The sequence below is a fragment of the Sciurus carolinensis genome, chromosome 8, assembly GCF_902686445.1.
Source record: "Sciurus carolinensis chromosome 8, mSciCar1.2, whole genome shotgun sequence".
Classification (NCBI taxonomy): Eukaryota; Metazoa; Chordata; class Mammalia; order Rodentia; family Sciuridae; genus Sciurus; species Sciurus carolinensis.
This window is the reverse complement of record NC_062220.1, coordinates 144,976,898-144,984,696: the sequence shown is the minus strand read 5'-3', so window position 1 is coordinate 144,984,696 and position 7,799 is coordinate 144,976,898. Positions and strand designations below refer to the sequence as shown.

Genomic DNA, 7,799 nt, shown 5'->3' with positions numbered 1-7,799 from the left:
ACCACTACACTCTCAACTAGAGCGGTACTCACAGGCGGTGTCAACACCAATCAAAGTTGAAGAAACCATATAGAAGCTACACATTTGAGTTCACCTACATTCAAGCCAAAGCATCTGCCTGATACCTTGTGTCCCATCTAAATGAAGAGTCCTTTCCTACAAAACCTAGTCCACCAAACTGCAAGAGGCAATTATTACACCAGATGCACAGACATCAACACAAGGACACAAGAAGCATGGAAGGAAACATGATATATCCAAAGGAAAATAATAAATCTATGGAAATAGATCCCAATTTGAATAATCTATGAAATGCCAGAGAAAGAATTCAAAATAATGATCTTAAAGAAATTTGGTGAGCCAGGCGCAGTGGCATATGCCTGTAATCCCAGTGGCTTGGGAGGCTGAGACAGGAGGATCACAAGTTCAAAACCAGCCTCAGCAATGGTGAGGTGCTAAGCAACTGAGTGAGACCCTCGCTCTAAATAAAATACAAAACAGAGCTGGGGATGTGGCTCAGTGTTCGTTCAACCTCCAGTACCCCTCCTCAAAAAAAGAAACTTGGTGAAATGGAAAAGAATACAGACAGATAATATGAAGAAATCAGAATAACAATTACAGGGTATGAGTGACAAATTCTCCAAAGAGGCAGAAACCATAAGAAAAAAAATCAAAAACAATAAACAAATAACAAAAGAAAAAGAAAGAAAGGGTGAGAGAGAGGGAGAAAAGAACTAAAACAAAAAATTACGAATTCCTAGATTATGGGACACTGTTAAGGAAACCAATATTCACATTATGGGAATTCCAGGAAGCAAACAAACAAACAAACACAAAAACAGGGAAAAGCATTGAAAACATTTTTCATAAAAAAATAGCTGAAAATCTCCCTCCTGAATCTTCAGCACTGTGTGTGTCCAAACACAAGAAGCTCAAAGCACCCCAACTAGATTAAACTAAAATAAAACTTTGACAAGCCATGATATAGTCAAAATGTCAAAATCACAAGACAAAGAGAATTTTAAAAAGAGCGAAAGTATCAAGTCAAATATAAGGGAATATCCATTAGACTAGAAGCAGATTTCTCGCAGAAACCTTATAGGCCAGAAGAGAATGGGTTATTTTCAATGTCCTGAAAGAAAAAAAAAATTACCAAAAAAGAATACTCTACCTAACAAAATTATCCTTCAGAGAAAAAAAAAAAAAAGAAAAAGAAAATCTTGTACAGATAAGCAGACCAGCCCCTCAGGAAAGAGTTAATAAAGTCCTACACTAGCCACGAAAGGATGATAATCAACATCATGAAAACATACTAATGTATAAAACTCATTGGAAAAAAAATACACAAAAGAAAAACTGAAGAGAATCCGATCTTAGCATGACAGAAAACTACCAAATCATAAAAATAAATAATGTGAGAAATGGACAGGAACCAAAAAATAAGAAAAAATAGGCAGAAAGTAATTAACAAAAATGATAGGAGACAATTCATACCTATCAATAATGACCTTGAAAGTAAATGGATTAAATTTACCAATCAAAAGACAAAGACTAACTGAGTGAATAAAAAATAAAAACAAGATGCAACTATATACTGCCTACAAGAAACTTACTTCACTGGTGAAGATACACATAGACTAGCCAGGCATGGTGGTACATGCCTGTAATCCCAGTTACTCAGGAGGTTGAGGCAGGAGGATCAAAAGTTTCAGACCTGCTGGGGCAACTCAGCAAGACCCTGCCTCAAAATTTAAAGAGGGCTGGAGTATAGCTCAGTTGTAGAATGCTTGCCTAGCATTTGCAAGACCATGCACTTCAAAGGGAGAGGGGGAAGGCACACAATGACTGAAAGTGAAAGGTTGGAAAGAGATATATCACACAAATGGAAACCAAAAGCAAGCAGGATAGTTGTGCTCACACAGGATAAGCTGAACTTAAATAAAAAGCTATAAAAAGAAACAAAGAAGGTAATCATGTAGTGATAAAAGAAGATAGGATAAATATGTATGCACCCAACATGGGACTGCCCAAATACTTAAAGCAAATAATATTAGATCTACAAGGAGAAAGGTTCTAATACTGCATTTTCTTCAATGTACAGCTCATTCAGACAGAAAATCAACAAAGAAGCTGCCACGTTGAACCATACTACAGAGCAAATTGACTAACAGATATTTATAGAGCATTTTACCCAACTGCAGCAAACACACATTCTTCTTTTCATCACTGGAAACATTCTCCATGATAGATAAGATGTCAGGTCACAAATCAACTCTCGATAAATTCAAAAAAGTTTGAATCATATGTACCTTCTCAGACCACAACAGGACAAAGAAATCAGCAAGAAGAAAGGAAAGTAAACAAATACATGGAAATTAAATAACATGAATAATGAATAATTGAAGAAATTAACAGAGAAATAAAATTCTAGAAAGAAATGGCAGTGACCATACAACATATTGAAATCTGTGGGATATAGCAAAAGCAGTTCTGAGAGGAAATTTTATAACAATAAATGTGTACATCAAAAAAATAGATTTAAAATTAATGACCTAAGAATGTACGCAAGGACTCAGTGGTAGAGTGCTTCCTTAGCATGTGTGAGGACCTGAATTTGATTCCTACACGGCAGGAAAAAAAAAAAAAAAAAAAAAAAGAAAAAAGTCATGTACTCAATCAATGACTTAGAAAAGAACAAACCAAACTCAAAATTAACAGGAGGAAATAAATAGCAAAGGTAAAAGCAGAAATAAAATCAAACCTTAAAAAAATTATAAAAGACCAAGAAAGAAGCTGGTTCTTTGAAAGGATAGACAAAATACACAAATCTTTAACAAGACTAAACAAGAGGGCTCAAGCTGTAGCTCAGTGGCAAAGTGCATGCTTAGCACATGTGAGGCACTGGGTTCAATCCTCAGCATCACATAAAAATGAACAAGTAAAATAAAGGCACACTGTGTAGGTAATGACCCACAGGCATACTTGGCAGCAGTCACTGAGTCAATGGTGTGAGCAAAGGCCTACCACTCAGGCTGGACTGGAACACTATCCAGTGGACTTGTGATGCTTGACTGTAGCTTTGGGAACATTGGCAATAAACGGAGTTAATGACTTTTTCGTTGGTTGATGAAGAAGGAGCCTCCTCTCACGTAAGCAGCTGCACAGTCTATGTAACCAAGATTGGTGCAAAATAAATGGATTTTGCTTCACCACCACCTCGAGCGAGTCCCAGGTGTCTCTGTGTAGGTGACGCTGCTGCCCTCGCCCCTCCAAGGAAGAAACCCCTTTCAATAAATACTGTCCATCTACAACTATAAAAAAATTTTTTTAAAAAGACTAAACAAGAACAAAAATAGAGAAGTCAAGTAAATTCAGAGATGAAAAAATAGACACTACAATGAATACCACAAAAATATGAAGGACTATGGCGGTTGGAGGAACGGCAGTGATCACACATCGGCTGCTGGAAAGAATTGGATTCTCATTTCAGATCAACATCAGAAAAGCTAAGTTTGCCATACAGTAAGGATCAGGAGATCTGATCCTGTTTCCAGAACCATCCCTGATTACGGAATTTGGGGTCGTGTCTCCCATTTCATCCTTCCAGACCATCCCAGAAGATCTATAAGACTCCATCTGGGAAATCACTAGGAGTTCTTGGAAGGGAAAGAATGAGGATTGTTGGTTGGAATAAAAACAGGGTTGAATGAGTTCCAGAAAGCAGGGTGCTCAAACTCGTGGACAACAATCTGCCGAAGAAGACAACTTTAAAAAACCAACTCGAAACAACATGCAGAGAAGTAAGATGAGAGGCAGCCCCTCGGGAAAGAAAACAGCTGGTCCACAAAGAATCTTGAGCCTGCTCTCCCAGGAAGATGCGGGGGGTGGGGGGTTGCTCTGCAGAAAACCCCCTTCAGGATCCATGAGGAAGACAAGGAAGAACAAACAGAAGACTCCTGGAAATGGAAATGGTGGCAGTACCAGCGAAGCACCCCAGCCCCCTCGGAAGAAAAGGGCCCGGGCAGATCCCAGCGTGGAAAGTGAAGAGGCATTTAAGAATAGAATGGAAGTTAAAGTGAAGATTCCTAAAGAATTGAAACTATGGCTTGTCGAGGACTGGGACTTGGTAACCAGGCAGAAGCAGCTGTTTCAGTTCCCTGCTAAGAAGAACGTAGATGCCATCCTGGAAGAGTAGGCAAATTGTAAGAAATCACAGGGGGATGTTGCTAACAAGGAATATGTGGTTGATGAAGTTACGGCAGGAATAAAAGAGTATTTCAATGTGATGTTGGGCACTCAGCTGCTCTACAAATTTGAGAGGCCCCAGTATGCTGAAATCCTTTTGGTTCACCCTGATGTGCCAATGTCCCAGGTTTATGGAGTGCCACACCTACTGAGATTATTTGTAAGAATTGGAGCAATGTTGGCTTACACGCCCCTTGATGAGAAGAGCCTTGCATTATTGTTGGGCTATGTGCATGATTTCCTAAAATATCTGGCAAAGAATTCTACATCTCTGTTTACTGCCAATAATTACAAAGTGGCTTCTGCTGAGTACCACCACAAAGCCCTGTGAGGGTCTACTGACCACTCACTATTATGTCTGGTATCTGTAAACACTTTCTATTCTTAGTCTTTTCCTTGTATAATTGATGTTCTTTAAAATCATTAATGTATAACAGGGCCTATGTTTCACTTTGTTTTCTGTTCTGTTTAAACAAAATAAAAGGAGTGAAAGCTCCTTTCCTCATTTCAAAGTTGCTATCAGTGTATGCAGTAATTAGACAAAGAAGAAACATTCAGTAGAACATTTTATTGCCTAGTTGACAACATTGCTTGAATGCTGGTGGTTCTATCCCTTTGACACTACACAATTTTCTAATATGTGTTAAATGCTATGTGACGAAATGCCCTGATTCCTAGTGCCAAAGGTTCAACTTAATGTATATACCCGAAAACCCATGCATTTGTGCTTTTTTTTTTTTTTTCATGGTGCTTGAAGTAAAACAGCTCATCCTCTGCAAATCCATCTATGTTGTTCCTTAGGCATTCTATCTTTGCTCAAATTGTTGAAGGATGGTGGTTTGATTTATGGTTTTTGTATTTGAGTCTAATGTACATTCTAACATGATAGAGGCAATGCATTATAGTGTAGCCACAGTTTTCTGGAAAAGTTGATATTTTAGAAATTGTATTTCAGATTTTAAATAAAATTTGTTTCTAAATTTCAAAGCAAAAAATATATAAAGAATCACAAGAAACAACTATGAATAATTATATACTAAAAAAGTGGAAAACCTATAAGAATTGGATGAGTTCCTGAACACACACAACTTACCAAAACTGAATCAAGAAGAAGGATGTGAGGGTGATCTGGCTGCGACATCTGTCACCCCATTGATTGCCAGGGTTGATTCGGCTGATCTGGCTAGCTAGGCAGGTGTCCCCTTCCTTCCTCACTGCTCCATGTGCGTCCCTCCGGAAGCTGCATGCTTGGTCAAAGAGAGCGACCTTCCCCGATAGAGGACGATCATTCTTTGGTCAAGAGTATACGAGTAGCTGTGCTCCCCTGCTAGAACCTCCGAACAAGCTCTCAAGAAGAAAGACAAACTCTAAACATAGCAATAAAGAGAAATTAGACTGAAGGAATGAATAAAAATCTCCCATCTAAAAAAAGGTCAGGACCTGATGGCTTTACTGGTGAATTCTAGGGAACATTTAAAGAAAAGACTAGGGCAAGGCCCTAGGTTTGATGCTGAGTATGTGTGCACACAACACACACAGAATAAGGAGAAGAAGAGGAGGAGGAAAACGAGGAGGAGGAGGAGGATATTCCAGTTCTTCAACTATTCTGAAAAACTGAAGTGGAAGGTATTCTGCCAAATTTTTTAATGAGGCCAATATTACCCTGAATCTAAAACCACACACAGAGACCAAAAAATGAAACTACAGACCCATATCCATGATGAACTTGGAGGCACAATCCTCAGTGAAATACTAGCAAACAGAATTAGCAGAACATCAAAAAGATCACACATCATGGTCAAATGGGAATTTACCCCAGAGATGCAAGGATGGATTAACATATACAGATCAAAAAACATGATGCGACCTATCAAGAGAATGAAGGACACAAACTGTACCACCTTTAATAGGTGCAGAAGAGCATCAGTAAGATTCAACATCTTGGAACTGGTGGTAGAGCATGTGCTAGATTCAACATCCCTTCATGATTAAAAAGTCCACCAATTAGGTAAAGAAGAAACATACCTCAAAATACTGAAGCTATATATATTAAAAACAAGCAAACAAAAAAATAATCCAATATTATACTGAATGGGGAGAAGTCGAACACATATCCTCTAAGATGAGGAACAAGAGAAGGATTTCCACTTCAACCACTCTCTTTAACACAGTACTCAAAGCCTTAGAAGAGCAATTAGGCAAGAGAAAGAATGAAAGGGTATCCAAATTGAAAAGGAAAAAATTACATATTATCCATGTTTGCAGGATGACATAATTTTATGCAATGAGAAACCTAAATGTTCCATTAAAAAGCTGTTAGAATTGATGGATAAATTCAGTAAAGTTGCAGGATACCAAATCAACATAGAAAAAAACAGTGGCATTTTTTTAACAGTAGTATTTTTATACACAATAGTGAGCTTGCTTAAATAAAAATTAAGAAAGCAATCCCCTTAACAACAACTGCAAACAAAATTAATGAGGAATAAATTTAAACAAAGAAATGAAAGATCTCTACAACAAAAAATTTAGAACACCAATATAAAAAATTATAGAAGACACCAAAAAAAAAAAAATGGATAGTCTGTGTTGAAAAAATTAACACTGTTAAAACAACCACACTGTCCAAAGCAATCTACAGATTTGGTGTGATTCCAATGAGAATACCAGTGACCTTTGTCACAAAAAATAGAAAAAGCAATCCTAAAATTCATGTGGAACCATAAATGACCCAGGATGGTTTAAGTAATCTTGAACAAAAACCAACCAACCAACGTAGGTGCACCATAACACCTTACTCCCAAAACATTCTACAAAGTTATAGTAACCAAACAGTGTGGCACTGTCATCAAAAAACAGACACAATGGACCAAAATAGAGAACTCCACAATTAATCCATGTTAATTGTGCAAAGTGATTTGACAAAGGTATCAAGAACACACAGTGGAGGAAAAAATGGTCTCTTCAATAAATGGTGCTGGCAGAAATTGGATGTACATATGCAGAAGAATCTAAACAGATCCTTTCCTCTAACCAAACACAAAAAAAAATCAACTTGAAATGGTTCAAAGATCAAAATGTAAATCCTGAAACTTTGAAATCACTACAAGAAAACATAGGGGAAACACTTCAAGCCACTGGTGTACACAATGAACTTTTAGATAGGAGTGACAACGGGACAAATTACAAGAGGAAAAATGGACAAAAGGAATTTGTCAAGCTTCTGAATAGGTAAGGAATCAACAGAGATAAGAGAGAGCCTACAGAATGGGAGAAAATACCTGCAAGCTATTCATCTGATAAGAACTTCATATCCAGAATCTATAAGGGACTAAAAAAGCTGAACAACAAAAAAACCCAATGACAACAACAAAAAGTCAATTTAAAAATGGGCTAAAAGAACTACACTCACTTCTCAAAAGAAAACATAGCTGGGGACTATGGTGCACACCTGTGATCCGAGCAACTGGGGAGGCTGAGGTGGAAGGATCACAAGTTCGAGGCCAGCCTCAGCAATTTAGCAACCTTAGTGAGGTCATCTCAAAATAAAAAAT

General features: G+C 37.6%; 1 pseudogene; it reads left to right on the top strand.

The window, feature by feature from the left end:
- Positions 1-3,442: 3,442 nt before the first annotated feature.
- On the top strand, positions 3,443-4,620 carry LOC124991399 (mortality factor 4-like protein 2; annotated as a pseudogene).
- Positions 4,621-7,799: the final 3,179 nt, after the last annotated feature.